This window comes from Saccopteryx bilineata, chromosome 7 (assembly GCF_036850765.1).
Source record: "Saccopteryx bilineata isolate mSacBil1 chromosome 7, mSacBil1_pri_phased_curated, whole genome shotgun sequence".
NCBI classification, from domain to species: Eukaryota; Metazoa; Chordata; class Mammalia; order Chiroptera; family Emballonuridae; genus Saccopteryx; species Saccopteryx bilineata.
In genome coordinates, this window is record NC_089496.1 from 103,220,132 (window position 1) to 103,243,464 (window position 23,333).

Consider the following 23,333-nt stretch of genomic DNA (forward strand, 5'->3'; position numbering starts at 1 on the left):
ATCCATATTTATCAATATCTAGTACTAGACTTCAATACTTCTATTTATTTATCTACTTATCTATCTAGATGTATCAAAGTCCATTCATAAGAAAGAGATTATATAAATGACCCATGTTATTTTTTACCATAAAGTCTTAAAATTGATGTTCCTTGAATTAAAACAAAAAAATCAAGAAGCTAAAAAAGAAAGCAGAAGGAGTTGTTGAACTTGAAATAAAAGTTTTTCACCACAATTGATCTTAAAAGATCTTTCTAAGGTTAAGCAAAGAGATAATGAAAAAAAAACATTGAAGTTAGAATAATTATCTTTTTCTAACTGCAGCTTTCAATTTTAGATACGATTAGTTACTTCCCTGCCATGAAAGATGAGCATATTAACATGTCCACACCTCCTCCTACTCCCTCCCCCCATGATTTGATTTTTGTCAGTTTCATCATTAGCCTTTGAGGACTTATAAAATGTCTGCAATTCACACAATGGTTTGCTATTAATTCTATATGGTGAATAGAGTCTATTAGTCACGTTGGCTATTTTACCATACTTCCATGACTCAGTTTTTGGTCTTGATTTATCTCTTTTTTTTTTTTTTTTACATTTTTTAAGTGACATCTTTGTGTGTGTGTGTGTGTGTGTGTGTGTGTGTGTGAGACAGAGACAGAGAGACTCAGAGAGAGAGACAGATAAGGACAGACAAACAAGAAGGGAGAGAGATGAGAAGCATCCATTTTTTTGTTGCAGCACCTTAGTTGTTCAATGATTGCTTTCTCATATGTGCCTTGACCAGGGGTCTACAGCAGACCGAGTGACCCCTTTGCTCGAGCCAGCAACCTTAGGTACAAGCTGGTGAGCTTTTTCTCAAACCAGATGAGCCCACGCTCAAGCTGGCGACCTAAGGGTCTCGAACCTAGGTCTTCTGCATCCCAGTCTGACACTATATCCACTGCACCACCACTTGGTCAGGCTTGATTTATCTCTTAACTGGCTAGATTTCACCATCAAGCAGTCTGTCAAGAAGACTGTATTCCCTGAATTTTATAAATGTCTGCCTTTTAATTCTTTTCACGTCTGGGAATGTCTGTTTATTGCCTTTGGACCTGACCAGCACCTTGGCTGGGTGTTGTGATTTGGGTCTCTCCCTTTCTTTCCTTTTGAACTGAATGTGCTTGCTCCATTATGACATTGACCATTGGCTCGGAGAGGTCTGAGGGCAGCCTGACCCTTTTGCTCCTCGACGCTCATTTGCTTTGTCTGCCTGGATTCTTGAGGAATCGTTACTTCTTCATTGAAGTAAAATGATTTGATCAGGACATAGCATGGTGTCACACATTCTGAATGAATTTTTTTTTCTGGAAAGTTACTCATTACAAATTCAGCTCCTCCTGCATTTCAGAGAATGTTGTATTATTCAATACTCTTCCATTCAGTACCTTTTCCACTCCATTTTTTTGGTTTCTCTATATCAGGGACACTAATTACTCTCGAGTTGGATTCTCTTTGCTCTGATTTCTTTGTCTTTTTAATCTGTGTGCTTTGTAATTATCCAGGCTTTTCCACTTTGACAGCAAGTTGATTTTCATATCTGTGCTGTCTGTGCAGATTTTAATTAAGTTATTCATTTTTAAATATTGCTTTTTTGGTCCACAATTTATTTCCTTTAGTTTGTGATCTCCAATTTCCTCTCATTTGGTCATTTTATCATTCTCTTTGCTTTATTATGAAAGTTCCAAAACTCAGAAACATTGAAAGAATTTATAGTGGACACCCACTTACCCATCACCCAGATTTTATAATTAAAATGTCCTTAACTGGTTTTTTCATACATCTGTTAATCAGTTCACTCCTCAAATCCATTGATCTACCATATTGCTTCTGCTACATTTTAAAAGCAAATGTTGACATTAGTAAAAGTCCCTCTAAATACTTCAGCATGAATATCATTAAATAGAATTAATCTTTGTTTACAATTATATATTTACTTATTTTTCTTTGAGGTAAAATTTTGCATACCATGAAGTACACAAATCTGAAGCATATACCACTGTACCATTGAATGAGATTTTTTCCCCAAATAATGTATTTGAAAAATTTCAAATATACAGAAAGGTTGAGAGAATTTTATGACCAACAACAACATATACATTTAGATCCTTTTGTTGCCACTTAATTATACTTGCTTTACCATACACTTAGCACATTTTTTGTTTTGAGGTAAAATTTATATACAAGAAAATGCACAAATCGTAAGTGTATGTTTGATGAATTTTAACAAATGCGTACACTGTGTCCTCTAAACCATGATCAAGGTAGAGAAAGTTCCCTCAGGCTCCTGCTAGGTCAGTCTGCACCCCTAACCTTGATTTGACCAACGTTGTAATTATTTTCTTTTTTTTGTGTGTGTGTGTGTATTTTTCTGAAGCTGGAAACGGGGAGAGACAGTCAGACAGACTCCCGCATGCGCCCGACCGGGATCCACCCGGCATGCCCACCAGGGGCGACATTCCGCCCACCAGGCGGCGATGCTCTGCCACTCTAGCGCCTGGGGCAGAGGCCAAGGAGCCATCCCCAGCGCCCGGGCCATCTTTGCTCCAATAGAGCCTTGGCTGCGGGAGGGGAAGAGAGAGACAGAGAGGAAGGGGGGCGTGGAGAAGCAAATGGGCGCCTCTCCTATGTGCCCTGGCCGGGAATCGAACCCGGGTCCCCCCGCACGCCAGGCTGACGCTCTACCACTGAGCCAACTGGCCAGGGCCGTTGTAATTATTTTCTACCACACATTAGTTTTACCTGGTCTAGAGCTGATACAAATGGAAACATAAAGTATGTACTCCTTGAGCGACGTTTCCTTCACTCAGTGTACTGATTTTGAGATTCATGGTTAGTGTTGTTTGCTCTTTTTTTTCTTACTGCTTAGTAGTTTTCCACTCTATGAATGTATTCCAGTTTATTCATTCATTCTCTTGCTGATGGACACCTGGGATAAACCAGGTGTTCCTACCATGAGTAAACTGCTAAGTACATGCTTGTGCCTGCCTTTCTGTAATCATTAACTTCCATTGATCTTGGATAAATACCTAGGATTGGAATCACTGGGTAATAGAGTAGGCATAATGTCCGGTTTTATAAGATCATCAGAACCTTCCCTAAATTGTTGCATTATCTTAGATCACCACAAGCATTGTTTGAAGGTTCCAATGGCTCTATATCCTTGGCAACATTTAGTGTTGTCAGTCTTTTTAATTTTTGTAGTAGTCATGTTGGGCTCTTTTAAACAGATGAATTCATGTTCTTACTGCATTTTTCTCCAGCTAGTGCACTTGTAAGGAATGGTCTTTTGTTGTGTTAACGTTTCCTTCATGGTTCATTCATGTCTGTCTTCCAGTTTGTGGTGTTTCTTCTCCCCTTGCTTCCGCAGGCCCCTTGACTGAACAGTGCTAGTTGCCTGTTTGCTGCAACATTTCTTTTCTTATGACGCTCTGTCCAGACATTTGGATCTAATGGAATGTGGTTGGCTTCTTTCTTTCTTTCTTTCTTTCTTTCTTTCTTTCTTTCTTTCTTTCTTTCTTTCTTTCTTTCTTTCTTTCTTTCCTTCCTTCCTTCCTTCCTTCCTTCCTTCCTTCCTTCCTTCCTTCCTTCCTCCCTCCCTCCCTCCCTCCCTCCCTCCCTCCCTCCCTCCCTCCCTCCCTCTTTCTTTCTTTCTTTCTTTCTTTCTTTCTTTCTTTCTTTCTTTCATTTTTATTTTATTTTATATTTTTACACACACACACACACACACAGAGGGATAGATAGGGACAGACAGACAGGAATGGAGAGAGATGAGAAGCATCAGTCATTAGTATTTCGTTGCTGACACCTTAGTTGTTCATTGATTGCTTTCTCATATGTGCCTAGACCATGGGGCTATAGCAGACCGAGTAACCCCTTGCTCGATCCAGCAACCTTGGGTCCTAGCTGGTGAGCCTTGCTCAAACTAGATGAGCCCGCGCTCAAGCTGGTGACCTCAGGGTCTCGAACCTGGGTCCTCTGCATCCTAGTCCGATGCTCTATTCACTGCACCACCACCTGGTCAGGCTGTGGTTGGCTTCTTGACATTGTTTCATATTGGTCAAGGATGGTTTGACTGTTTTCCCCCTTGGCTACATTTTTTTTTAAAGTCAGGCTTACTGAGATATGATATCCATACAGTGTCATCTGACTTCTTTCATACAAACAGTTCTATGAACTGTGGCAAATGTATAGAGTTGTGTTACTGCTATCACAATCAAGACATATGGTTTCCTCCACCCCCCCAAGTTCCCTTCCCTTGTGCCCCTTTGCAGTCACCTCTTAGCCCCACCCACACTCTGGCAACCATGGATATTTCCTGTCCCTATAGTTTTGCCTTTCCTAGAATGTTATTTAAATAGATCATACACTACATAACCTTTTCGATATGGCCTCTTTCACTTAGCATAATACTTTTGAGATTCATCTGTTTCTTGTGTGATTTAATAGTTTTGTTTTTTATTGCTTTATTACTAATTATTTATTGCTCAGCTTTTTATTGAGCACTAGTCCATAGTACGGATGCACTGCACCTTGCTTATCTGTTCACCAGTTAATAAAGATTTGAGTTATTTCCAATTTGTTGTGATTATACATGAAGCTTCTATAAACATCTGCATGAAGTTTTTCCCCTGTGCATTCATATCCTTCGCTACGTTTTGAGGAATGGTGTTTCATATCACAGTCACATACTTTTGTTCTGAATGACTCCAATAAGGAGGCGTCCATGATAGATTCCACTTCTGAAATTGTGCTAAACACCCTCCCTTGGGCTCACCATACCCAGTTAGGGGGTGTATAGCATCCTGGGGGGGACTACTCTTGACTTTGAATTATTTCTCCAAATGACCATGGAGCCACAGAACCCCCACTTCCCTCGGAGAGAGTCAGGGCCCTGATCATTCTTCCTAGTTCTTCCCGGTAGCGTTTTCTCATCTTTCCCATGTCGGTGGAGAGAAAGCTGTGGGCCGCCCTTCGGTTGGCTTCATTCCAGGTCTCATGGTATTGGGAAGAGCTTCTGGGGTTTTGTTGGCCCCTTGAATTAATCCAGAGAAGCAGAACCAATAGGAGCCATGTCTCCGTCTATGCCTATGACTATTTATCATAAAGTATTGGCTCACATGATCATGGAAGCTCAGAAGTTCCCCAGCTTGCAGATAGCAGGCTGGGGACCCAAGAAGGCGGTGCAGTTCAAAGGCCCCAGAGCTGGAGAGCCGGTGCTGTCGTTGCCACTTCAAACCTGAAGTTCTGAGAGCCAGGTGCACCGAGGGCAGGAGAAGATGGATGTCCCAGCTCACAGCAAGGCGGAGAGCGAATCCTCGCTGCCTCCACCTTTAAAAACTTTTCTTCTATTTCAGGAACTCAAAAGATGGGATCATGCCCGCCCACATTGGGGAGAGCTATCCCCTTTATTCAGTCTGTTGATTCAAATGAGAATTTCTTCTGGAAACACTCTCAGAGACACACCCAGAAATAATGCTGAAGCCGATATCAGGGTATCCCATGGTCCAGTCAAGCTGACACATAGAATTAACTATCAGAACACCCTCACGGCGGCTGGGGATGTCCGGAGTGGGGTTGGACACCTTGCTGCACTAAATCGTTTTGCTCCGCTCCCTAATTTTTTCTTTCGTTCCTTGGTTGACACTTTTGAAGTTCAAGGCTTTGGGCTGAGCCTCTTTCCTTGATCACTGTTTTTTTTTAATCAATTTCTTCAGCTATTAGGGGAGGGTGGTTCCATATGCTTCCATGAGCCACCCTGACTCAAAAATCTCTGCTTACTATTAGAACCATGCAGACATTTCTGACTTGCATTTTCAAGTCCTAACTTTTCCTCGGCCTCATCCTACTATTCTAATCTGATTTTTCCTTAGGCTTTATCTGTTTTTTAAATTTTATTGTGGTCTCTGCATATTTGCAAGATGCCTCAAATAATTTTTTTTTCTCTTTTGCAAGGCAATGTGATACAAATAAATCCAAAAGATTAGGGAAATATCAGGATCAGTCAAGGTTTACCAAAGACCTGTAGGATCTGGCAGCTGTTGGTTAGGTCAGCATCTTGTCTCTCATGGTGACTTCTCTAAACTAACCAGAATGGCTCTTTCGTGAAGTGGTTTCATGTCATGGCATCCAAGACAGTGTTCAGTAGGAGCCACAAACCTAAAGGCCTCTGGGACCAGGAGGGTTTTATTAATTAGTAAAACAAGGTAGTATAAAGCAATAGGGAATGGTGGGGACTGTAACAAACCAGAGAGCACCTGCCCTGGGTAATGATGGCTGCTTCTTCTCAACTTTATTGGCTAGGCAAGCACTGGGCTAATCTCGGGAGAAATTTTAGAGGGGCCAGATACGGGGCAACCGACTAGGCACTGGTTTTGAACACTCACCCACTCCCTTTGGCCATGAAATCCTACCTTTAGATGAAATTTTAGTGGAAATTCAGTACCTACAAGACTAAAGGGGAGGCGGCTTAGTTGATTTGAGTGTGGCCGCCTGAAGCCATGACATCAGGGTCCCCTCTTAAAGGCTCCATGGTGCTGAGGAACTGTTTGGAAAACTTCAGACCAGGTCCTTCCTCCCTGTTCTGAACTCCTCTTGTGACCTATGTACCCATGGCAATAGTTACTAGTGTCTCAGGCCCGGACACGGTGGTTTTGCACATTACATATCAACCCTGAATTAACTTTAGGGCATATGTGGGCTTTGTATATTTGAAATTATTTTCAAAGGCTGTGTTTCGGTCCAATGGGCAAGGCACTGAGTCTGTGCGTACGCGTGTATGAATGTGTGTGCTTGTGTGTGTGCATGTGTATGAGGGTGGGGCACGTCTGCTCCTTGAGTGTTTATAGTCCCGTAAAAGCGAAGTTGATCTTGTAGGGAGTATCTTGAGTTAGTGATAGTCTAGAACAGAGGTTAACAAACTACTGCATGTGGGCCAAGTTCAACCTGCAGCCTGTATTTGTACTTGCAATATAGGAGTTAAGAATGTTTTTGACATCCAAAAATGTTTTTCCATTGATTTGAGAGAGAGAGAAGCACTAACTCACCATTCCACTTGGTTGTGCACTCATCGATTGCTTCTCCTGTGTTCCCTGACTGCGGATAGACCCCGTGACCCCAGTATGCCAGGACAATGTTCTATCCACTGAGCCGCTAGCAAGGGCCTGGTTTAACATTTTTAAAAGTTTGTTTAAAAAAACCCAAACGTGACAGAGACTGCATGTAATCTACAAAGTCTAAAATATTTACTGCCTGGCTTGTTACTGAAATAGAGTTTACCAAACTCTATTTTGGAATATCTCTTATATTCTTAGTTCATCCGAACCAGCGGGTTCTATGCCTTTAAACGTGAACCCCGGATGGGAGCGGGGTACGCCTGGTGCTCTTCCCGCCCTGAGAAGGCCGTGCTGTGCTCATGCCCACTGCTTCTTTGCTGATCGGAGGGATGCTCCCCGGGGCGGGGAAAGGCGGACCGCAGTCTGACCAGCCTTGAGAGCAGGAGCCGCAAAGCCCGTGGCCAGGATGAGCCACTCACACGCCTCTCTCCAGGCCTGATGGCTCCTAGGAGCGAGATTCCCCCAGTGGCTGAACTGCTGCCATCACCATGCTTGGGGGTCTGCTTGCCTCCAGCAGCCCGGGTGGCAGCCATATGATCCCTTTGCACGAGCAGTTTTCCAGGGCAGTAAGGACTTGGCTTCACTTTTGAGCTCAGATGGCCCAATTTTCTCTGAGCCCAGGTGGGTCCCCTGGATACTCTTTGGTGTAAGGAAGAGGCCTGTGCTGCTGCAAGGCCTCTTGGTCGTTGCTTTGCTTCCACATCTAAAGCTCTGGGAGGGGCTCTGGACGCCATTCCAGCCAGCCATGGGCCCTCCCGCCCGCCCCACGGTGTGCCTTCAGGATGCTGGCTTCAGCTGCTTCTCATAGAGTGTGCAGGACGCAGCCTCCACCCCCACTCCGGAGGAAGCCATTCGCATTGCAGTCTAGCCAGTTGCTCTAGCTAATGGCTGCCCCTCTGGGATGCAGGAGACAAAATTCGGCTTTGGTTGGCTGTTTTGGAGGGCCCACCATCGAAATGAGAAGGATAGTCCTTCAGTGAGAGTCAGAATATCCTCCATCTAAGTCTGGCTTCAGCCCCAGCGCCCACCCGTGACCTTGGCAAGTCATGGTCCTCCTGTGGGACTCAGTTTCCCTATTTGGAAAAGGGGAAGGGTAGGCTTGGTCTCTGCTTTGCAAGCTGGGATCTCCAAACCAGTGGATGAATGCTGTAAGTCTTAGAGCATTTTAAAACATTCTATGTTACTGACAGTTCAAATATAATCAGTAAATAATGTATTTATTATGTAAATATATAAATGTTTTATTAAGTATGTAAATATTTTTCTAGCTTCTCTGGACGGTTACCTTCTACCTGGGTATGGCCATAAGATTTTAGCGGCCGAGTTTTAACTGTGCAGAGGAGGACATTGGGTCAATTAGTAGTACATGCTCTAATTCTCAGGGGCTAATGAAAGAAAGAGCAGATGTGGTTGAGTCTTTGTATCCACCAAAGGGCCACGATGTCATGGCGTTCTGTGTGACTGAAAGTTTTTGCCATAGTTAGAAGAGAAAAACTCAGTGGGAGAATTGAGTCATCACATAGCACTCTTTCAATATCAGCCTTGCCGGACAAACGCAAACCAATCTTCGCCCTGCGGTGCCGTGAGCAGCCATGTCTCTGCGGCAGAAACCTCATCGGCTGCGTTATTTTAATGCTGTTCATTTTCATCTTAATGTTTTTGTCATTTTGTTGGCATTTAAGAATTTTAAATTTTTTGGTTTTCTAGTTGTGTAAGAGCTAAAAGCCTACAGCATTTTTACCTAACTATATATATGTATATGTCCATTAAAGTCATACTAGAATAAAAATAATTGAAATCCAAGGCCGGGTCCTGTGGACTTTTTTTCCCCCTTTCAAAGTGACAGGCACTTTACCCGAGAATCAATAGTCTGACACAGGGACTACACACTGTCTGTAAAGGGAGACCTATTGTTTGTGTTTCAACTGCTCTGCTCTGAAGTTGTGGTGCACTGGCACCATAGATAATATGTAAACAAATGGGCAGGGCTGTGTTCCAATAAAACTTTATTTACACAAACAAGCAGTGGGCCGATTCAGCCTTCAGGCCATAGTTTGCCAACCCCTAATCCATAAGATGGCTGAAGCATTTTCCTTCTCAGATACTTGGCAAAGTGATCTTATTGAGAGACAGATTTTCTCCTCTGCTTTCTGCAGCACAGACTCCCTGAGGCACTCAAAGGTCGGTTGCTGACTGCCTGAGGGAGAAGGAGAGGTTCTCCCGTGATGCTGGAAGGCTTCTTGCTCTGGCCCTGGGTTCCTGCTCCTGCTCCGGATGGCAGAGTCAGCTGAGATTTCCTTGTCTCTCCCGATGACCGCCTCTGCACCTTTGTGGGGAATTATCCTCACTCCCCTGGTGCACACACCTTGCCAACATTTGGAGGCTGTTATCGAAATAATCCTGCAGCCCAGCCTTATGAAGCTGGGCCCTTTTATCTTTCTTTATAAATCACCCTCTCCCTCCACTTAATCCTGCCTGGCCCGCTCCTCTGAACTCCCTCCAATTTGTCTCTGGTGAGCCAGTTCTGAGCTCTGCTGGCTGCAGGCAGCCAGGTGCGGCCTTGCTGAGGCTTCTGGGAAAGGGAGGGGTCCCCTTCCATCTGCCGGAGACGGGGGTTGGCCTGCAAATTCCCACACCTTTTCTCTGCCCTGCTGAGTGGAGCCCAAGTAGATTATTTATTCAATACTCACATTTATTTAAGGAGCTCCCCTCTAAGTGTCAGGCAGTGTGCCAGGCACCAAGGGCAATAAAGACAATGGCCGTGACGCACCACCTTGGGACTAACATGGAATGAATGAACAAATGCACAAAACCCTTATGTATTTGGAAATGCGATGGAAGAAACCCACAAGCATTGAACTGAAACAATGGGGAAGGAGAGAATATGAGGACATCTGTTCAGATGGAGTGGTTGAGGAGGTCCTTGAAGGAGTCGACATTTATACCTGGGCCTAAAACATGAGAAGAAGCCTACCATGAGAACAATGGAAGGAGAACCACCCCACAGAGATGAATGGCATGTGCAAAGGTACTGTGGTGGGAAAGGGCTTATGGGCTTGATTGTGTGAGGAGCAGAAAGAAGAGTGTCTTCTCAGAGACTCCTGCCTAGGAGAGTTCAGGGCTATAGGGAAGATGGCTCAGCAGTGCCCTAGTCAGGGCAGGAAAGCACGTGCACGTGTAGACATAAATTACATGTGCATACTATTCACATAATTACCTAATAATCCCTTAATGAACTTAATAATCATCATCATACTAGCTTCTACTTAATGGCAAGGACCATATGCTCAACACTTCATTAAATTTATTGCATTTAATATTCAGGGCAACCTTTTGAAGGAGTTATGCCATCCTCTGTGTTTTACAGATGAAGAAACTGAGGCTCAGAGAGGGTAAGCAGTTTGCCCAATATCACACAGCCAAACAGTGATAGAGCTGGGATTCTAATCCAGAGCAGCTGGACTCAAAGCCCCTGTTTCATTATCACTTTGATTTAAAATTCTTTTATTATATTTGGAAATAAAGTCTAACACTCATTCATTCAGATCTTCTGCAAGATGCAGGCAATAGAGATAAAAAAATATAATATACTGCTCACAAAAATTAGGGGATATTTCAAAATGAATATGAAACAGTAAAAAATAGAAAGCATTTAATTTTTTTTTTATTAAACAAGGACATCAGAAAAGCAAATGACAAGTCAAAGAAAGTTGTCCAATTATGCAAATGAGATGCAAAACCAACTTTTATTTCATTGGTGAGAATTCACTATCCAAAAGGCTGAAAGTACTGGAGTATCTGCACATTCCCTGATCCTCTAATTTCCGTGAGCAGTATTTCCTCTTGAGAGCTCATACTTTAATGGAGGAGACAGATGAAGAGGCGACTGCACAAGGATATATAGTAGGTGCTTTGTTGAAGGGTCAGCACAGGGTTCTGACACAGTGAAGTTGGGAGGTCAAGGAAGACTTCATAGAGCAGAGTCTTGAAGGTGAAAGATGGGAATTGGAAAAGTGTTTGGAGCAGAGGGAACAGCAAGCACAAAGGCTCAGAGGCATAAAAGCAACTGCTCTGTTCTTGTTTGTTGGGCTGGGCTGGAGCCCTGTTTGTGGGGAGAGTGACGAGAGCATTTTTGGAGAGGTTGGTTTGGGTGCACTGTGTTGAGAAGGGCTGTGTTCTGATGCCAAGTTTATCCTGCAGTGATTAGGAAGGAAACCACTGAGGGCGTTAGGGAGGGAAGGCTGGAGTCTGGTTGTCTGGTTTATACCTTCACTTCTGTGTGGCCTCAACATGCTGTTAACCACCCTGTATCTCAGTGTTCTCATCTGCAAAATGGGGATAATAATAGTACTTCCTTGACAGAGTTGCTAAGAGGCCTACATTTGTTAATTCAGGCAAAGGACTTGGGACAGAGCTGGGCACAGAGTAAGCACTGAAAAACATTAGCTACTATCATCATCATCATCATCATCATCATCATCATCGCTGGTAGTTATAAATGCAGCTCTGTGGATGCGGGCATGGAGGGCGTCTCCCCAGAGGTGGAGGAGCAGTTAGGGGCTCTGGTACCAGATCAAGGCGAGGCACTGGGCTGGTGAGGAGAGGTCCAGGCAGGACCTGCGCTGGAGGTGGAACTGGCAAAGCCTGAGAACTGGCTCGATGCTGGGCAAGGGGTTGAGACAGGGAGATGAGGGTTAGGCCAGGGATTTGGGGGTTGGAGATGTGGGGAGACGGCGCTGGCAGTCCCCAGACTGGGGGCACAGAGTGGAGCTGGTGCAGACGGTGAGTGCAGTTCTGACTGTGTAGCTTGTGAAGGGCCTGTGGGACACCCATGGGGCTCGTTCTGGGCCTGGGAGGTGAGGAAACGGGCCCCAGGCCTCGGGCTGTTATGTGGTAGACCAGTAGTCTAGCCCTGGATTCCTACTGCCCCAGCTTGCCTGGCATGGCTTTCTCCTGGCACCATATTCCTGGAGCCTGGCAAGCTCGTGGAAAGGCCTGGGCCCAGGCTCTGGGGTGCTCCGCCCAGCCCCCTCCATCAGAATCTGGTCCCTGCCCTTGTGGACAGGCCATGTTTCTGGGAGAATGACAAGGACCTTGCTTTGTCCCATGCCCCGTCACCCCCACAGCGCTCTTGAGGTGGGAAGGCAAATGTCTCAGACTCTCACAGACCCTGAGTGTGGGCCCACCCCTGCTCCCAACCACTGGTCACAGCTGGGGTCCTGGCCCCCGAGAAGGGGGAGCCACAGCAGAAAGAAGGGCGGCTCCACAGCCCACCCCAAAGGGCTTCTCCAGTTTTGCTGATGGGCTGGGAGGCCCATTTCACAGAGAGGGGTAGAAGTGGGCCTAGGACTGCAGGGAGCTAACATGGGGTGGGGATGGAGAGAGTGCCCAGGGACTTTGAATGTGAATAGCCTTCTTCCTTGGGCTCTGAGGCTTGTTCTCAACACACTGAACCTTGGAGTTTCAAGAAATCACAGACATCTCCAAGGTCCAAGTCCTCCACCTCTCCCTTGACAGACTCCAAGTGCCTCTGGGATTGTCTGAGAGAGGACCGGTGGCTGAACATAGAGCTGAGGGGCTAGGGAGAGAGTGGCCGTTTATATCACTCACAACTTCTATGTGCCAAGCACTGCGCTCAGAGAGTTATATACGCCATCTTATATGCTGTAAGGTAGCTGCCATTATGGCTGTTTTATAAATGAGGGCACAAAAGTTCAGAGAGTTTAGGTAACTGGCCTAAGATCACACAGCTGATCAGCAGGAAGAAGGTGGCCTTTCTGACTTGAAAGCCTGTTCTTTTTCTCCTTCACTCTTTTGGTTTTTCCACTCCATCAGCTGCTTCCCCCCACAGCCAACTCTCCCCACCACACCCCTGGGACATCCAGGGCCTGACACTTAGGAAGTACTTATCTGCACATATAACTCTGTATTTCCTGTTTTCTGTACACATCTGTGCTTTGAATAGAGAGGGAAAACTGCTGCCTCTAGCACGGTTTTGCCAGGTACCTGGCTTGGTGGGAGAGACTAGAGTCCATGATTATAATTAGTATTATTTTGAATTTGAACTATTTCGATGGGGCCGTACACCTTCAACATCTCCCTCTTCTGGGCTTAAAAGTGGGGAAGAGATGCTAGTCTGTGTGCAGATTTGAATCCGCCATGAAATGTCCTGCATGGGGCAGCCCGGAGGGGGCGGCCCGTGTGTTCTGGTGGTCCTGGCTGGGCGAGCTCCTGGCCCTGCCTCCCACTCTCTTTCTCCAGCGCAGCAAGGTGCAAGGAAGCCGGAGTCCCGGGAGGGCTGGGAGCTGAGCTGCGAATGTCCGGCCTGGCCTGGCCTCTCTCAGCACGTGTGATGCATTAGGCCCCAACGGCTCCCCGGGGAGTCCGTTCCCATCATCTCCTCTGCAGCAGTTCAGAGGTGGTGGGAAGATCAAAATGAGCCCGTTTGTGGATCACGTGCTGAAGGCCTGCTGGGTTTGGGTCGTCTCAGCTGGGGTGCAGGGAAGGAGGTGACATTTGAGGTCTGAGTGAGGAGAGGGGAGAGCCCGGGGAAGAGAGGGGTTGGCAGAGGCCAGGTGAGGGGACAGCGACCCAGGGTCATTCAGTAGCCTGTCAGCCGAGTGTCCACACTCCTAGGCCCAAGAGAGGCCTGGAGGTGCCGCCCATGCCCTTCCTCTCCACCAGGACCTGGCTTGCTGGGCGCCGGGCTGGGGTCTGTTCCTCGGGGGGAGGGAGTCTGGCGGGCTGGGGTGGCCAAAGCAAGTGCTCTGGGGCCCCAGGAACAAGCCCTGTGGCATCTCCGGCGTTGGGGTACAGCCCACCTGGGGGTGGTGACCCCAGGGCCCTGGGAGACCTCACAGCCAAGGGATTTAGCTCAAGCTGGATGCTGGGCAGGGTTTTTCTGTGGGTGATTACTTATCTTATTCATTAATTGATTGATTAAAAAGTTTATTGACTATCCATTCCATGCTAAGTGCTGAGGAAGCAGCTGAATAAATTTCACTTCCTGCCCTTGAGAGAAGATAGAAGCATCTGTGACTATAAAATGATAAGCGAAGTGCAGCCTACCTTTGTATTAGGCAATTTTCGGTCATCCCCACATTCGAGAACTCCACCCCCATGGTGAACAGTAACCCTTATAAAGTGCAGTCAAGTTCGCTGGACCCCTTCGGATCCTCAATGAGTCTGTAAGCATGGCGCTCCATGCGTCCTGAGCCATGAGTCCCACAGTTCTCCAGGTTCCTCTCCAGTGTGGCGTGGCATCCCAGACTCCCTCCAGCCCCCAGACGTGCCCAGTTGGCTGCTGGGCGGTAGGCTAGGTGCACTACTGGTAAAGATGTAGTTCTTACACTCCAGCCATGGGTCAGATGGCAAAAAGACAAGACTATCTCTGATTTTCCTGCCTGCTAACAGCTCGAAGCAGCTGCTGTAAAAGTCTGATGTTCGGCTCTGATGGAATAAGATGGCCTAGTTTTCTGCCTTCAGGCCTGGGCACATATGCTAGCTCTATTGTATTTCTGTATCTCAAGGGCCACACCTTCTCCTGGACCAGGAGCATTGCACATTTGAGGGGAACTGTGGCCAGACAGGTGCCCCTTGAAGAGCCCTACTCATGAGCCTTGGCCGCTGGCTCCTGGGCTTGAAGAGGCTGCGTCTATACAGGTATCACTGTGTGTAGGTCCCACGATGGCCGTGGGCATGGGCTCTCTCCAAGCCACCTTTACCCCCCACTTGCCAAGGGAGCCAGGAGCCAGGAGGACCAGCTTGAGCCCTGAGTCAGGACGGGCCCACTTCCTATCAGGTCATCAGGCACTTCAGCTTTGATGACAGTCCATGGGTAAACCCAGAGGAACACATGTCCTGAAAAACCGGGCCGAAGTCATTTCCACAGTGAAGACAAGCTTCATAAAAATGCCCCACAGTGGGGCCGCCCTCGGAGGAGAAAGCCCAGGTCTCTCTGCAAAGCAGCCAGCACAGACTCAGAGGCGCACTCCACGTGGCTGCCCTGTCTGTGACTGTCTGCTCACACCTTTTCCCCAAAGCGAATGCCAGGCTTGTTAGAACCCTCATTTACATTTCATTAGGAGGTGTCAGGCAGGGTGTTAAGGAACAGAGCTGTTCCATCCCAGAATCCAGACTTTTCCGGGCAGCACTCAGTAATAATTCCCGAGCAACCAACTCAGTGAACCTCCCTCCGCTGCTCAAGTCAGAGCCCAGAACCATCTGAACTGAAACACACCCTCCGTCCACGGAGTCCCACCACGTGTTCCATTCGGCACCAGGCTCTTGGCCCACATTTTCGCTTATTCTCAGCACAAACCTGGAAACCAGGAATGATCATCTCCATTTCGCACGAGAGGAAGCCAAGGCCCAGAGAAGTTACGTGGCTCAGCTAGGAAATGGCGGATCTGGGTTGCAAACCTAGGTCAGCCTGCCTAAGAAAGTTGGCGTTCCTATCGTTTCTCCAAGCTGACTCCCATCCACGCGGGTGAAGGGAGCTCGTCAGTTGTGATACCTGCACCTGTGACTCTTAGTGTGGCCTCTTTTAAATGAAATGCAAGAGTGAGGAGAGAGAGGAGAGAGAGACTGTGTGTGTGTGTGTGTGTGTGTGCGCGCGCGCACGCGTGCGCATGTGTGTGTGCACATGTGTATTTAGGAGGAGTCCCCAGAGCTGTCATCAACTTCTTAATGTCCCCGAAATCACAGAGCCCAATGGTAGTGTTTCATGGTCCATTACTGAGGCACCACGTGAAATTCTCAAGGTGTCCTTAGCTACATGAAGTACTGCGTGAGAACACAGGCAAAGGCCAACATCATTCTGTAGGAGCATAGAGACCTCTGGTACAAGCCTTCTGGAAGAGGAATGTCACACGGCTAGTCTTCCAGCCTGGTACTCAGGACATGGACAGTGTGGAATCTTGTGGAGCAGATACTGCCGGTGGCTTTTGCTCAAAGCCAGGGAGCGGTGCGGCTCAGGGGAGAGTGGGGAAATCTGTTGGTCTCTCATTACTCCTGGGCACATGCACAGATGTAGCAGTGGGCTGGCTCAGAGGAACAGTAACATGCCCCCTGCCCCCATCCTTGAAAGCCAGTTCCTCCTCAGGTTCGTAACAATTTGTGTTTTATCACATTTCCACATGCAAAATGTGTTTTGGCATTTTTCATTAGATTTTTAAGGCTCAGATTGATGAGGGCGAGGTGAGAGCCAGACTCAGGGTAGAAGAGACAAAGGTTTAGTAATGAGTTCGAAATTTACAAAACACAGAAGCCAATATGGCTTCAATACACGATGTGACCCTTTATAAGGCTGGAAATTACTCTTCAAAAATCATTCTGGCCTGACTTCAGAGTCGGGTGGATGCTGGGATACCACAGATTGACTTTGAGAAGTGGGTTGGTATTGCAGGAATTTTTTAATTTCCTGTAACTCACAACAATTTTCTCCCAGTGAGACTTTAGAATCACTCCCGCGATGGTGCGGGCGCGTTTGCTGAGGGATCTGCTGTGTGCACTGGCTCATGCAGAAAAAGCAAACCCAAGGAAGGAAGGACGCAAATGGGATTACCTTACAAAAGTCATGCAACGTTGAGAAAATATTTCCAGGTAAACAGAGGACCTGTTACTTACACTCCTGCGTCAAAAAAAAAAAAAAAAAAAAAAAAAAAAGCAGCAAAGTAAACATGGCGTCACTTACCCTTCTGAACCAACAAGAGTTTGGGAAACGCAAATTATTATTAATTATTTTTAATAGCTTCTTAATTAGCCCTTCAAACAAGTTTTTCAAAACCCGCCACGGGTGTCTCATTTACACGACATGTTTTTACTTTTCTATGCATTTCATTAGCAGCACTATTTTTTTTAAACCTAACAGCAAGACAGTATTGCAATGCTTTCAGAAATAAGAAAGAAAGAAAGAAAAGAAAGGAAAGAAAGAAAGAAAGAAAGAAAGAAAGAAAGAAAGAGAAAGAAAGAAAAAGAAAGAAGAGAACTGAAATTACTCCTCCAAAAAAGTCTTGTGTTTCTTGTCCCGTGGCAGGGGTGCCTTGCCTGTGTCTCAGAACACTCATTAGAGGTGATGTGTCTTTCAGAAATCACTAAACAAACCGGCTGGAGTGGGAACTGCTGCCGCAGCCGGCCGCTGGACACGATCCTGGGGGCCAGGGATTTATGAGGCTGACGACCCCGGCTTCTCCCCAACAGCAAATCCATTACAATAATGGGCTGTGGAGCCATCAGCAGGGGAACAGCGGGTCAGGAGAAGCCCCACGTGTGGACACTGAGCAGTCCGCACACGGCTGCTTTTTACAATGTGTGAAGCCAGGCAGAAAAGCGCCACATTTGACTGAGAACAGAGAGAGAGAAAGAAACCAGCAGACCCTTTGCTCCAGCTTCCGGGGGTGGGGGTGCGGGGGGGGGGGGGATTCGGGGCCGAGGAGCTGGAGGTGACACTTGGCAGCCCAGGGCGTGGGGCTAAACGGAGGGCCTGGGACCAGGAAAGAGAGGAAGGGGAGCTAATTAACGTTTTGTTCTGCTTGCTCTGCACTCCCCTGTATCCCCCCACCCTGGCTGCCAGCACGCAACAAACCACAGAGCGATAGCGACATTCTCCAGTGCTCATCTGTGCTAGTTCTCGTGCTAAGATCTTTACTGGAATTTTCTCCTCTTTGTCCTGGCAGCAGTGTAAGTCCTGTTATTAGTCCTATTTAACAGATAATCATAACTTAATAGCTAACTTTTATTGAGCACTTACTCTGTGGTGGGCCCCGTACTTGACCCTTACTGACTTGATGACTCATTACAACACCCAATGGGACTGGTGTTATTTTTGTTCTCATTTTACAGCTAAGGAGAAGGAGGCAGAGAAATTAAGTAACATGCCTCGGTCACACAGCTGGTGAATGGCAGAGATGGGGTTTGAACCCAGGCAGTGGGACACCATATAGCAGGGGTCCCCAAACTACGGCCCGCGGGCCGCATGTGCCCCCTGAGGCCATTTATCCGGCCCCGCTGCACTTCCGGAAGGGGCACCTCTTTCATTGGTGGTCAGTGAGAGGAGCACTGTATGTGGTAGCACTGCAAAGCGTGGCATCGCTCACGTACAGTACTACTTCCAGTGACACGGGACGCAGGCGTCACGGCTCCAGAAGTGCATCATATCACTTGTTACGGCTAGCAGTGACAAATATGGAACGGGACATTGACCATCTCATTAGCCAAAAGCAGGCCCATAGTTCCCATTGAAATACTGGTCAGTTTGTTGATTTAAATTTACTTGTTCCTTATTTTAAATATTGTATTTGTTCCCATTTTGTTTTTTTTACTTTAAAATAAGGTATGTGCAGTGTGCATAGGGATTTGTTCATAGTTCTTTTTATAGTCCAGCCCTCCAATGGTCTGAGGGACAGTGAACTGGCCCCCTGTGTAAAAAGTTTGGGGACCCCTGCCATATAGTATCATCCTTCAAGGCCCAGCCTAGTGGCCTCTTTTCTCCCAGGCGCCTTCCCAGAGATCTGCACTTCTTTGGCCATATTTGATGAGCGGTCTTCTGAGACAATAAGCCCTGGGAGCGCAGGGGCCATATCCCTTCCCCCGCATCCTCTGCATTACCCAGCCCGAGCCTGGCATGCAGTCGGTGCTCAAGAAGCATTTGTTGCATGAAGCATGTCATCAAAGAGCAGCTTTAGTTTTGAACTTGAGCTTTGGGTGGAACTGTACCTTAGCACACAGGGCATTGTTAGGGATAAGGGACGACAGTTGATTTTATGTGTCACCTTGACTGGGCTAATGCCGCCCTGATAGCTGGTAAGACTTTGTTTTGGGGTGTGTCTGTGAAGTGTATCCAGAAGAGACTAGTATTTGAATCAGTAGACTGAGTAAAGAAGACCCCCTCACCAGTGTCTGGAGCATCATCCAACCCACTGAGGACCTGATTAGAACAAACAGGCAGAGGAAGGACAAAATTTCTTCCTTGCTTGAGGTGGGGCATCCGTCTTCTCCTCCTTGGTCACCAATGCTCCTGATTCTTGGACCTTTGGACCTGAATTGGGACTTAGACCATTGGCTCCCTGGGTCTCAGGCCTCTGGGTTTGTACTGGATCTGTCCACCAGCTTCCCTGGGCATCCAACTTGCAGACCACAAATCATGGGACTTCTTGGCATCTGTGATCATGTCAGTTCCTAGAGGAACTCTTCTGTTATCTATAGCTACACATATATCCTACTGGTCCTGTTTCTCTGGAGAACCCTGACTAATCCCTGGCCCAATATTGCTTATTAGATTTCAAGGTAATTTGTCCTCTTTCTCTCTCTCTCTCTTTTTTATCTAATAATGGAAAATTCCCTTCTAAAGTCACACTCATTAGCACTCAGAGGCTGTTGTAGCAAAATCTTTCCAAAATAGCCCAAATATATTCATGAAGGGGAGAGAAGCTAAGCCATGGTCAAAAGCATTAAGGCTCAGCCTGATCTGTGGTGGCGCAGTGGATAAAGCGTCGACCTGGAAATGCCGAGGTCGCTGGTTCGAAACCCTGGGCTTGCCTGGTCAAGGCACATATGGGAGTTGATGCTTCCTGCTCCTCCCCCTTCTCTCTCTCTGTCTCTCTCTTCTCTCTCTCTCTCATTCCTTTCTAAAATGAATTAAAAAAAAAAAAAGCATTAAGGCTCAGCATGCAGGAAAAGTCTGACCTATGTGGGCTGGCAGCCCCTTGCCTCCTACCTGGGGGAAGGATGGAAAATCGCCAGATCCCAGAGGGGTTGGTAGGTTTTGTGTTTAGTGGAAGAGCAGCAAGGAGAACCAAAAAGAATGTGCCAAAGTCACACGGGAATTTTGTGGTGTTGGTTTATCTTTTCGATATACCTGGTTTCCAGCAACACAGAACTAATCAATGATCGTAAAAGTCATGTAATTGGCATCTCTTTTATTACTAGACATAAATCAAGAGATAATCTTTCTCCGCTTGGAACAGGGTGTAATCAAATTGGTGCAGGGCTGTGTCAGGACAAGTCTTCTGTCTTCCTCTGGGCTCCCTTCTTGGTTCATTTTATTTCACTACATGTACTTTCTGTTCATTATCCCACTTTAACTCTTCCAGCAACCTTTGAGGCAGACCTTATTCCCATTTCACAGATGACTACACCAAGTCTAAGAAAGCCTCATTCTAGAGAACTGAAGTCCAGAACTTCCTGATGATGTAAGAGCCCATGGGCCCAATGCCATTGCTTTTGAGTTCAGCCAGCCTGTCCTACCCTTTCTTCAGGAACAGGAAGGCATGCTGGAAACTTCTGCATGAATCTGACAGATGTCACAAGGCTCCCAACTAGCCTGCACGCCTAGCACCTAGCATGGGTCTGACATTTTACCTACTAAGGTGACGCTATTGGGTTAAAGTGTTGTCCACAGAAGTTTCTTGCTAAAAGACTGAACAGAAGTACTCTGTACTCTACTGGAAGATGATAGTTAGAAACCTGAAAAGGAGGATGATAAAATCTGCCTCATGGAATTATTGTGACAAATAGATGAAATACTGAATGTAAGACTTTGACACTGCCATCATCATCACTGTCATCATCATCATCAACACCATCACCATCATTACCATCATCATCATCAACACCATCATCATCACCATCACCATCATTATCACCATCAACACCATCATCACCATCATTATCACCATCACCATCACCATCATCATCACCATCACCATCATCACCATCATCATCATCACCATCAACACCATCACCATCACCATCATCATCATCATCATCACCATCATTATCACCATCAATACCATCAGCATCATCATCACCATCATCACCTTCATTGTCACTGTCATCATCACCATCATCATCACCATCAGCAGCATCATCACCATCATTATCACCATCAACACCATCAGCATCCTCATCACCATCATCACCTTCATCATCACTATCATCATCATCACCATCATCATCATCATCAACATCAACACCATCACTATTATCATCATCACCGTCATCATCACCGTCATCATCACCATCATCATCCATAGTTCTACAAGGTTGCTGTAGAGATGAAACACCCTTTTTTGTTTCCATTTCATTTTTGCCAGGTTTCCTGAGTTCTGGCCCTGTGCTGGTAAGGGCCTATCATAGGCTTTCCTGTACAGCTCCCCCACCCCTTGAATCCTCTGAGGAGAAACAGTTGGAATCAGGCATACAGTAGGTGCTCCCTAATTGTTTCCTCCTCCTGAGAATGGAGGGCTTGAGTTCTGTGGGCAGGCAAGGAAGAGCCCAGGGGACGGGATGAAGAGTGGAAGCGCCTCTCTTTATGTGTCCTGGGCTGGCAGGCTGGCTGTGAGAAGGGCTGGTGGCCTCAGTGTTCAGCTCCAGCCAGCAGTGCCCCAGACCCAGCAGGCCGATCTAGGTGTGCTCCAAACACAAGGCAGTGCCCCTTTGGGGCTTATAAGGGTGGCCTGCACTGAGGGGAGGGGCTGCAAGCCCTTCCTGATTCAGGAAGAGGCAGAGTCTTCTCACGTTCAGCTCTGTACGGTCTCTTCCGAGCACAGGAGAGGGCTGCATTTCCCAGGCCGCTGCTGTCTGGCGGGCTGTCTTCATAGTTGTTGCCAGTGGGCTATGGATGGAAGTGATATGTTTGTGACTCCCCAGTTGAGGCATGTAGTTGCCTGCATGACACACAGCTCTGTTATTCCCTGTGGCAGTGACCCCCCTCCCCCAAACATTGTGTTGACATGGTGGCCTCCTAAGATATGGAGAACGACTCCAGAACATTCTGTAATGCAACCGAATTCCCTTCTCTCCCTATTGACCCACTGCAGGCTTGTAATATGAGCAATAAACGAGCTTTTAATATTTTTGCGCATAAAGATTTTTACATTGTTTGTTATAGCACCCTAACTTTAGCCAATCCTGACTACACATTTCTTCATTTTGGATGTCACCCCATTTCTGCCCTTTCATCCCCAAGAGTCACAGCTGGCCTTTCTTCTTCCTCACATTGGCTTAAAATGTCACCTTTCACAACCAGATCTCTGACAATCACATAAACAAAGTCCCTTCCTTATGCTCTATGTGTCACCCTGTTGGTTTCTTCCATCTGTCTCTCATGTCAGACTGTAACTCCCACAAGGGCAGATGCCATGCTGTGTGCTTACTGCACATGCCCGGCTCTTAGAGCAGGTCTGCAGGGGTGTTGTGGGTGAGCAAGTGAGCTCAGACAAGTGACTTGCTGAAGGCCATCCAGCAAGCAGGCAGGGAAGCCCAGTCCTGGGCCTCCAGGCTCACCAGGCTGTTCTTCCCAGGCCCACTTCAATGCCCTGGGCCAGAGGTCCAGTTGGGGAAGATCTTCAGTGCTGCTTCTCGTGAGGGCTGCAGAGAAGAAAGAGCCTGCAGCTGGAGGTGACAGCAGGTAGGATGAGAGCTGGGGCTGAAGCCAAATTGGCCACTTGATAACCACATGGGCTGGACAGGGTAAGTCACCTCCCTGAGTCTCAGTGTCCTTGTCTGTGAAATGGGTGACAATTATACCTCCTTCTGGGAGTCATTTGGGTAATTGTGAAGACTCCACAGAATAACACAGGTAAAAGGCTCAGCATAGTGCCTGGTTTTGGGGGCTCAGTGACTGTTGGTGATGATTACCATTAGCCTTATTATTACATTACAGATTCCATGCTCTCTTCTGAAGGAACTCTGAGGAATAGCAGTTGCTCACAGATGGGTCCTCTGTAGGACCAGATGGTGGCTTCATGATCTGGAAGCTCCTGTCTCCCCATCATTTCTCCCATGTCTCCTATCCTAACACCTCCTCAGCCCAGACAAAACTGGGAAAGGACCCAGCACCAGGTGGAGCAACACCATAGGGCAGTTTGTCCCATGTTTCCTCTTCAAAAATGAGATACTGAGGCCCAGAGAGGTTAGGGACTTGGCTAAGCTCACACAGCTAATGAGAAGTGGAGCCCTGGTTGTAAATTGGAGCCACTGCGTCCCTTCTTTCCAGACAACCCATCATGTCTAAGGGCAGAGATATACGTCCTTCTAAAGCAATGGTTCTAGGCCAGGGATGATTTTTCTCTGGTGGGGACATTAGACAATGTCTGGGACATTTTTGGTTGTCGCAACTCCAGGGTGGGGTGTTACCGGCATCTAGAGGGTAGAAGCCAGGAATGCGGCTCAACA